This window comes from Microtus pennsylvanicus, chromosome 9 (genome assembly GCF_037038515.1).
Source record: "Microtus pennsylvanicus isolate mMicPen1 chromosome 9, mMicPen1.hap1, whole genome shotgun sequence".
NCBI lineage: Eukaryota > Metazoa > Chordata > Mammalia > Rodentia > Cricetidae > Microtus > Microtus pennsylvanicus.
The window spans coordinates 85,881,841-85,892,423 of NC_134587.1; the positions used below are offsets into that span (position 1 = coordinate 85,881,841).

The window sequence follows — 10,583 nt, forward strand, 5'->3', positions numbered from 1 at the left end:
ACTTTTATCCCCGTTGTTGCTCTAATCTGTAGATACAAATAGTCAAACATAAATGAAGGAATGACTGTTGCCTGTATTTGTTTCCAATGATACTAATTCACCACAGAGTGGCTTCAGCAGCGAGTGACTCTGAGTTTGAAGGTGAGAAGTCCCGGAGCAGCATGTGGAAGGCTTTGGTTCCTCCTGAAGACTGTGAAGGACGACCTGCCTTGTGCCCGGCCCTTGCTTCCAGTACTTTCTGGTCGTGTTTGTGTTTCTTGGCCCATGAAAGCATCTCTACCTTCATTCTGACACAGCCTCTTCCCACATGGGTGTCTTTAGAAGAACACCATCTAAACCAGATTACAGTCCTGGTGGTGACCACCCTTTATCTATAAAAACATGTCCCCAAATAAGGCTACATGTGGAGGATAGGACTTCAGGCTATCAACTCTGTGAGGCATAACTCAATGTATAGCTCTGTCAGGATGAGGCTCGCAATTCAGCTGAAGGTTTAGGCAATGCTGAATGGGGGTGGCATAGATCATAGTCACATGCCTTTGGACCCAGGATGTGTTTGATCTTAACGCCATAGTCAAGAATGTCTTTCTGCGACTTTTAATACCACAGGCACAAATCAGAATGATCTACCATATGAGAAGGGAAGGGGCACATAGGAATGTCCAGACTCAAGTGACCAGCATGAGGGGACAATCTGAGGGAAAATATGGCTCCGCTGGGGGAACTTGAAGAACTTGGATGTGAACAGGACATAGAGAGATGGGGGAAAGGGGGACGTGGGGCCACAAGAGAAGGAAGGCAGGCCTTGATGGCTTCCCTTGTGTGCATTTAGAAGCAACACTGGGCTTTGTTCTAGAGCCAGGGAAGAATCGGCAGATGACTTTAAACGGTGGAGCAACATAATAAGTGCACAGCCTTCAAGAAATCCAGTGTTGTAGGGAAACAAATCTGTGAAGAATTCAGTAACACTGAACACTGATGGCCACACTCAGCAAATGCATGGGCTACAATGGGGCCTCAAACTCAGATTAAGGGTTAGCAGAAAACAGCAAGGGCCATGAGGCAATCGCTGAAAGTGGTGACGGTTGAGGAGTGATGGCTCAAGTTCCTTCCAGCGTGGAGGGGGTCAGCTCGAGCTATTGGTTGTTCTTCAGTGTTTCCTGGTTGGAACACAGAGCTTATGTTTCATTGTCATGGTCACCACTACAGTCACGGTGATTGCTGAAGGAATATAGCAATGGACTGAGCAGCACCGCATGGTATAATAATCACAAAAGCCAGCTGTGAGGGTGTCGTAGTGGTTTGAAAGAAAATGGCCCCCAAAGGGAGTGGCATTATTGGCAGCTGTGGCTTTGTTGGTGTAGGCATGGACTGATTGGAGGAAGTGTGTCACTGTGGAGGCGGGCTTTGGGATCTCTTTTGTTTAAGCTCTCTCTTAAGGGACACAGTTCACTTCCTGTTGCCTGTGGATCAAGATCCACTACTGTGATGAAACATCCTAACAGCAGCAATTTAGGAAGGAAGGGTTTGTTTGGGCTCATAGGATGATGCGGTCCATCAGGTGGAGAGGTCAAGGCAGCGGGCGATGAAGCAGATGGCCAAAGGGCATCGACAGGAAGAAGAGAGTAACGAATGCCTATGCTCAGCCAGTTTCTAGCTTTTTGTGTGGTCTAGATCCTAAGCCCAGGGGCTGGGAATCCCCACCTCCACCAGACCAGTCCCCTACAGGCATGCTCAGAAGCTAACCCAATCTAAATAACCCTCATCGTGTACCTGGAGGCTCATCTCCTGGTTAAAATACACACAGGGTGAAGAAACTCAGTGGAACTACCCTGAAGCCTTTTGTCATAAAAATACGGTGAATGGCCACATGCTTGAAAAACGGATGTGTTTGAATTTAGAATGTTTGCTGAATCTATATGGTAATGCAACTTACCAGACACCACGTGCAATGCACCACAGACCCAGAACCCCTTCCAAAAGCTGAAGGAAAAATCTCAGCAGTGAAACTCCCACAGCTGTCTTGGTCTCATGGGACGAGGGGTCTGTACGTGTTGATTTCCCAAATGTATGCTCAAGGCTGATGTTTCCCTTGGTGTAACTCTGTCTGGGAATGATTGTTCCTTCGAATTTCCACGTTCTTTCACACTTACCTCTCCAGCTACCAAATGCAGGCTGAGTTACTATCATCATGGAATTTTCAGAAACACTCCCTCCTTCAGAATGTCACTGTGGTGGGTGCTTAAAATAACCATGATTTGGGGCTGGAGAGATGGCTCATCAGTTAAGGGAACTTGTTCTTGTACAGTACCTGGGTTCGCTTCCCAGCACTGACATGGTGGCACACAACCATCTCTAACTCCAGTTTTAAGGAATCCAATATCTTCTTCTGACCTCCACAGGCAAGAAAGGCATGCATGAGGTGCACACACACACACACACACACACACACACACACACACGCAAGCAAAATACTCGCATGCAAGATAAAACAAGTAAATCTAAAACTTCTTTTTTAAAAAAAGAAAATAACTGTGATTTGTAGATAGCCTCCATATTTTTCTATGGTTTCTATAAAAAAGTACCATAAACAGAGTGGCCCTAAACAACCTAGATTTATGATGTCATATTTGTGGAGGTCAGAGGGTAAGAAATGCATCTCACAGTACTAAAGGTACTGGCGGGGTAGGTTGCTTCTGGAAGTTCCAGAGGACAATGCATTCATTCCTTGCTTCCTCAAGAATCTACGGACTGTCAGCATTCCTTGGCTTTTGACTGCACCCCCCTTCCCCCAGTTTCCTCTTGCATGCCATGCTCTTCTGATTCTCAAACAGTTCTGCCTCCTTCTGACAAAGACCCTTGGAACCGTTTCAAGACAATACAACCTTGTCTCATTTCAAGATCTGTGACTTCCTCCTATCTGAAAGTTATTGATGGAGCTCAGAGGTCTCCGAGATTATGATATGTATTGAAATGTAGACACCATGAGCGGTTTCCTTCTCCAGTTCTGTGTTGCTCTCCAGTATTTGCAAGCTAATTCAGGCGTGAGGTCGGAGCTCTGGTTAGTGGGATTAGTGCCCTTATAGAAAGAGAGAACTGTCCAGAAGCGTTCAGTCACATAAGGACACTGTAAAAGGAAGTGCCAGTGAACCAAGAAATAGACGTAATTCCTGCAGTTGATTCAGAAAGCAGAGCCGGTTTGAGGGCAAGGATGGAGTCCAGTGAAATCTATGACAAGATGGCCTGTGTGCTGTTGTGTCTGTCTGTGCTATGACAAGATGGCCTGTGTGCTGTTGTGTCTGTCTTTGCTATGACAAGATGGCCTGTGTGCTGTTGTGTCTGTCTGTGCTATGACAAGATCGCCTGTGTGCTGTTGTGTCTGTCTGTGCTATGACAAGATGGCCTGTGTTCTGTTGTGTCTGTCTGTGCTATGACAAGATGGCCTGTGTGCTGTTGTGTCTGTCTGTGCTATGACAAGATGGCCTGTGTTCTGTTGTGTCTGTCTGTGCTATGACAAGATCACCTGTGTGCTGTTGTGTCTGTCTGTGCTATGACAAGATGGCCTGTGTGCTGTTGTGTCTGTCTGTGCTATGACAAGATGGCCTGTGTGCTGTTGTGTCTGTCTGTGCTATGACAAGATGGCCTGTGTTCTGTTGTATCTGTCTGTGCTATGACAAGATGGCCTGTGTTCTGTTGTGTCTGTCTGTGCTATGACAAGATCACCTGTGTGCTGTTGTGTCTGTCTGTGCTATGACAAGATCACCTGTGTTCTGTTGTGTCTGTCTGTGCTATGACAAGATGGCCTGTGTGCTGTTGTGTCTGTCTGTGCTATGACAAGATCACCTGTGTGCTGTTGTGTCTGTCTGTGCTATGACAAGATGGCCTGTGTGCTGTTGTGTCTGTCTGTGCTATGACAAGATGGCCTGTGTTCTGTTGTGTCTGTCTGTGCTATGACAAGATCACCTGTGTTCTGTTGTGTCTGTCTGTGCTATGACAAGATGGCCTGTGTGCTGTTGTGTCTGTCTGTGCTATGACAAGATGGCCTGTGTTCTGTTGTGTCTGTCTGTGCTATGACAAGATCACCTGTGTTCTGTTGTGTCTGTCTGTGCTATGACAAGATGGCCTGTGTGCTGTTGTGTCTGTCTGTGCTATGACAAGATGGCCTGTGTGCTGTTGTGTCTGTCTGTGCTATGACAAGATCACCTGTGTGCTGTTGTGTCTGTCTGTGCTATGACAAGATGGCCTGTGTTCTGTTGTGTCTGTCTGTGCTATGACAAGATGGCCTGTGTGCTGTTGTGTCTGTCTGTGCTATGACAAGATCACCTGTGTTCTGTTGTGTCTGTCTGTGCTATGACAAGATGGCCTGTGTGTTGTTGTGTCTGTCTGTGCTATGACAAGATAGCCTGTGTGCTGTTGTGTCTGTCTGTGCTATGACAAGATGGCCTGTGTTCTGTTGTGTCTGTCTGTGCTATGACAAGATCACCTGTGTGCTGTTGTGTCTGTCTGTGCTATGACAAGATAGCCTGTGTGCTGTTGTGTCTGTCTGTGCTGGGTTGACGCTGGAGGACTTCTTCCAGTGTGATGAGGTACACTGTGACTTCCTCGGGAAGGACATGGCTGTGGTTTTGGACCCACTTTTCTGGCATTCCTGTCTAATAGTCAACAGGCACTTAATAACCACCACTGTTGACCTCAGCCATTGCTGACCTCAGTCACTGTTAACCTAGAGACTAATGACACTTTCTTCAATGATAAATCCTGCTGGGAGCCTTGTTTTTTACTTGTTCTGTGCAGCCATAGTAACTGTTGTTGGCTAGTCTATGCTTGGAAGGCTTCTAAATGAAAGTGAGATTTAAAACACACACACGTACACACACACACACACCCCACAAAACCAATCAAAGAACAGATCGTCGTATCCAGGGAAGAGTAAACAAGTCTCTTGAGCTTTACTGGACTCTTTTGGAGGTAAAATGTTTCAGAAAGAAATTATATGGCCTAATATGCCCTGTCTGACTGCTTTGGAAAGTGTAAACCACACACAGAGATCTGTTACTGTCCTGAAAATAGAAGGAGAAATACTGACTAGAGATACTATAGACACATACTGATTGAGCCGGGATCTGTAGGTGGATTGACTCATAACTACCGTATAGGTCGTTGATAACATAATCCTTGCTGTCAATGGATTCGAATCACCTAGGAGACCAACCTCAGAGAGTTCCTCGGAGGTGTAATTGCAGTGGGAAGACCTGACTCTGAACGGGAAGCATCATTCCATGGACTGGGATCCAGGACTGAAGGACAGGAGGAAGTGAATGGAGCCCTGAGGTTCATCTCTCTCTGCCTCCTCTTTGTGCCTGTGATGGGTCCAGCCGCCTCCCTCTCCTGTTGTCACACTTTCCATACCATGATGGGTTACATCCCTGCAAACCATGAACCATACCATGATGGGTTATACCCCTGCAAACCATGAGCCATACTGTGATGGAGTATATCCCTGCAAACCATGAGCCAAAATCAACCCATCTGTGGTGGTTTGGAAGAAAAAGGCCCCCCAAAGGGAGTGGCACTATTAGGAGGTGTGGCCTTGTGAGAGTAGGTGTGGTCTTGTTAGAGGAAGTGTGTCACGGTGGGGGTGGGGTTTGTGTTCTCCTATGCTCAAGCTGCTTCCATTGTCACAGGTTACGTATGTCCTGCTGCCTGCAAATCCACATGTAGCTGCTCCTTCACCAGCACCGTGTCTGCTTGCATGCCGCCATGCTCCCGGCCATGATGATAATGGACTGAACCTCTGAACTGTAAGCCACCCCCAATTAAATGTTCTCCTTTATAAGAGCTGTCATGGTCATGGTGTCTCCTCACAGCAATAGAACCCTGAGATACCTTCCTTCCCTAAGCTGCCTTTGTCACAACAAGAAGAATAGCATGCCGTTTTTCAGATGAAAAAGTTAAAGCTTACCAAGTTGAGCCTATTTCAGAGCTGGATAGCAATAAGAATGAAACGGAACCTGCACCCACCATGAGTGACTGTTGGCTGGACGCATATAAGACCAGTTCACCTGGAATTTTCCTAGTGTGTATCCTCATTCCACTCCACACTAGCTTTTTTTTTTTGTTGTTGTTGTTTGTTTGTTTTTGTCCTGGAGCTAAACCATGATAAATTTATTTTCTCTCTCAAGGGCTGTGCATATTCCTGGAAAATTCAGACTCTCAAGAAACTGACAAAACCAAGACCAATTTTCTCTACTAAGAAAAAGGGACGCTCCATGGCTGCAGATTTAAAAGGCTGCAGCCACCCTTCCAGGGAGATACTCGCCACTTCTATTCCAGCTAGCTAGCGGGACAGCTGGGCTGTGCAGACATAACAGTGTGTCAGAGGCTGGGGAAACAGTCTCTGGGATTGGAATTTCTCCAGAGCCTCCTGTGTCTCATCCTGGCGACATCTTGAAGCCCTGGCCAGGAGAGCTGCATCCCCCACCCCCCCAGTCTCAGGAAAAGACACCAGTTCTGAAGATGACCCAGCTTGAAGCTGAAGGTCCATATTTCCTGGCTTTTGCTTTGGCCATACAAACCTTTTGCGCTTTGCCGTAAGTCTCCCTCTTTTTAGACCTAAAGCTCATGTGTCCACATGAAGAAGGGCCTGAGGGGTGGACTGTGGGAGCCCTCTGAGCCCCCTGTTGGTCTTCTCAATGTGCCACATTTATTCCACCTTCTCTCTGTGCTTTTCTTCAGGGCTGCTCTTCATTATATTGGGATTGGATGGGATAGGCTGGGATGGGCTGGAATGGGGTGGGATAGAATATGATGGGATATGGCAGGTAGCTGCACCTAGTTGTGCGGGGTTCCCCATGCTGGAGCAAGGGCTTCGCCCTAAAACTCCCTCAACTGTCCAGGCCTCTGCTCGACGTCTAAGTTCCGTTGTTTCTCATAAGCTCACCAACACAGAGTCTGAAGAGTCTTTGTATAAAGTTGTGTTTGTTGGAGGGACTCTAATATCCTGAGTGGATCCCACTGTGAGGAATTGTTCAGTGATCTCTCCAGCTCTTATGAAATCCTTAGATGTGGGAAATGCAAACAAAGATACTATTTCTAATCAGGATGTGTGTTGGGGGGGAAAGCCTGATCATCCAAAGTGTGAGTAAGGTTACACACACACACATCCACTGAATTCTGGTGGATGTGGTTTTTTAAACTGCCAAGTTTAAATTAAAACAAAATATATGTCTCCCCTTTGACCTGAGTCCACCTCTCTGACTCTTCCCAGAGAAATGTTTATACAAGTGCTGGAGGAAGTGAACCAACCCAACACCATCTATGTTCGCAGAACAAAACATCAGCCCAATGACTCTGAAATATGTCAACCAACCGGTTTGTGCTTAACAGGATCCCATGCAGCAGATACAGAGAACCATGCAGCTCTCCACTGCACGCTTGATGAGTCCTGCAGGTCCTGACTCACCAACACCTCTCATATTAGCCTGTGTGCACCTCTCCCTGCTTTACAAATAAAGCTATCAGTGTATGCATGTATTATTCAGCTACCAGAGGATACATCTCTTTAAAAGGAGACACGACAATTAACAGCAACATTTACATCTGTGACAGTGTCAGAACCTAGATTGACGGTGGCTGTGCTGGCTAGTTTTCTGTCGACTTGACACAAACTAGAGTCATTTTGGCAGAGGGAACTTCAGCTGAGAAAATGCCTCCACCAGATTGGCCTGTGGTGCATTTTCTTGGTTGTTTATTGATGCGGGATGGTCCAGATTACTGTGAACAGTGCCACCCCCAGGCTGAGATCCTGGGTTCTACAAGAAAGCAGGCTGAACAAGCCTTGGAGAGCAAGCCAGTGAGTAGCACTCCTCCACGGTATTTGTGTCAGCTCCTGCCTTCAGGTTCCTGCCATTGGATTCCTGCCCTGACTTCTGTCCATGACAAACTCTAATGTGGCTCTGCATGCTAAAATAAACCCTTTCTTCCTTAAGTTGCTTTTAGTTATGGTGTTTTATCATAACAACAAAAACCTTTACTAATACAATGGTTATTGGAGACATTAGTGTTATCTATTTTAAATGTGTTTTCAGTGAAGACTATAGGATAAATTATAACATATAATTTGCAAGAATGTAAAAGAATGATTATAAAGAATGTGCTATACTAATGTGTTGACAGAGGCTTCTGTCCCTCCTGGTCCCGCAGTCGTTCAGTTCCAAAGAAACACACAGAGATCTACATTAATTATAAACTTGTTGATCTATTAGCTCAGGCTTCTTATTAACTCTTACATCTTAAATTGACCCATCATTCTTTTCTGTGTTAGCCACATGGCTTGGTACCTTTTATCAGTGGGACATTCTCATCTGTGTCCTCTGCATCTGGGTGACAACTGCAGACTGAGCCTATCTTCTTCCCAGCATTCTCATGTTCTGGTCACCCCACCTATACTTCCTGCCTGGCTACAAGCCAAGCAGCATTTCATTAAAGCAATACAAGAGACACATCTTTACAGGGTACAAGACCATTGTCCCACAGCATTAATGCTTATGAATATATTGATTGGTACCATGAAAGTTTAGAAATAACTACAATTCTTCAATACCAAGAAATTAGCTAAATCTACTAAAGAAGTCTCATGATAAATGGCAACACAGTAATTACGTTATGTTTGTCCATATACTAAATAACATAGAAAAAATGTCCACAGCAGCTGTCAAGGGGAAATGAGCGGATTACCAACCAATGGGTACACTGTTTACACAGCCAACTCACAGGCAGGTGTCAGGGGCCAAAGTCCAGGCACACGAGTCAAACATCCTTTGAAAGATCGAGTACCGCTGTCTGTCATATCAGTGATGAAAATAATGATCTGCTGAGATATTAAAATATCTGAGACCTAGAAGAACTGCGGAAAAGGACTCTTGTCAAGCACAGAGATGGTTGGGGCTCAGGAAAACAATGCCATAATTGGGGGTGACTTTGAGAGTCGTTGGGAAATCAGAAAAGGTTAGGGGTCTTGAGGGAAGGTTTCTATGAGGTTCCATTATCTGCCTAAAAAGAAACACACCAAAGAGAAGCAAAGTCACCTTCAAACTTCCTCAGATTTCATTAGCCAAAGAAGGGTCAACTTTTCCTGAGGCAGAGGCAGATCTATGCACCACTGCTGCAATACTGAGGGACGTTTGCCATTTATTTTTCTCCAGGCTCAGCTTGTTCCCTAAAATCTCAAGAGAACCTCTAAAACTGTCCCCAGGCTCTTCTCACGTTCACCTATGAGGAAGCTATTTCAACCTTACCTATGAGGCCTCTCTTTATTTCAACCTTACCTATGAGGCCTCTCTTTATTTCAACCTTACCTATGAGGCCTCTCTTTATTTCAACCTTACCTATGAGGCCTCTCTCTATTTCAACCTTACCTATGAGGCCTCTCTCTATTTCAACCTTACCTATGAGGCCTCTCTCTATTTCAACCTTACCTATGAGGCCTCTCTCTATTTCAACCTTACCTATGAGGCCTCTCTCTATTTCAACCTTACCTATGAGGCCTCTCTCTATTTCAACCTTACCTATGAGGCCTCTCTCTATTTCAACCTTACCTATGAGGCCTCTCTCTATTTCAACCTTACCTATGAGGCCTCTCTCTATTTCAACCTTACCTATGAGGCCTCTCTCTATTTCAACCTTACCTATGAGGCCTCTCTTTATTTCAACCTTACCTATGAGGCCTCTCTTTTTGGGCTTTCAATTTTGTAGGACTCTCAGCTGTGTCATAAGCAGAGCCGACTTCCTGATTCTATTTGTATTAAGTCTCAAGCCTGGGACAAATGGCTGAGGTGCCTATTCAATATATCAAAGCAGGCACTGGCCCCCAGGTTCTCTCAGAATCCCTCAGCCCCTACTTATTACAGGACCCCCCTGGCTGACACACCCCACCTTCTCCCTAAACTTCTCCAGCCCAGAGGCTGGGCTGCTCTTCCCCCAGCTGCCCTTCCTTATGTATGTCAGCCATTTTGGTTGACCCTCTCTCTTTTGTGCCTCTTGGCTGCTGTACCTGGCTCCCCTGCCTCCCTTCTCCTCTTCCCTTCCTCTTACACGGATCAATTATGTCCACTCTGGACTTTCCCGATGTCCCTGCCTCTGGCTATGTCTCCCTTTTATCTACAACAAACTTCCTACTCCACCATACCTAGGAGCAGCCATGCCCTTTCCTTTTTTTAAATTCTATTTGGTTTTACGATTTGCAAATTTAATATCCCCAAATGGCTATGAGCTAAAGCCTTTGTCATCAGCCCCTGATGCTGTTGAGAGGCAGCAGAATCTTTAGTGGATAGGGCCTAATGAAAGGAAATTAGGCTGCTGTGTCCTTGAAGGGGACCCTGGACACCCCAATATCTTCTTCTGTCTCTTGGCTTCTCTGCTCCCATGAGATGAGCCCTCACCCCAACTTCTGCCATTGGCTTCTGCCTCCATGCTCTCCCTCATCACAGACCCGAAATGAGTCATCAAATTGTAAGCCAAGATGATGTGAAACCACCAAAATTAGATCACACTGTGAGTAAAAGGAAAAAGGTTTATTCAAACTG

General features: G+C 45.8%; 1 long non-coding RNA gene across 1 annotated transcript in view; it reads left to right on the forward strand.

The window, feature by feature from the left end:
* Positions 1–7,987, forward strand: part of LOC142856913 (uncharacterized) — a 31,934-nt gene extending 23,947 nt beyond the window's left edge. The window contains exons 3-4 of the long non-coding RNA XR_012911742.1: positions 5,685–5,801; positions 6,183–7,987. This is a non-coding gene — a long non-coding RNA (uncharacterized LOC142856913). The remainder of the gene's footprint in view (positions 1–5,684; positions 5,802–6,182) is intronic.
* The last annotated feature ends 2,596 nt before the right edge of the window (positions 7,988–10,583 follow it).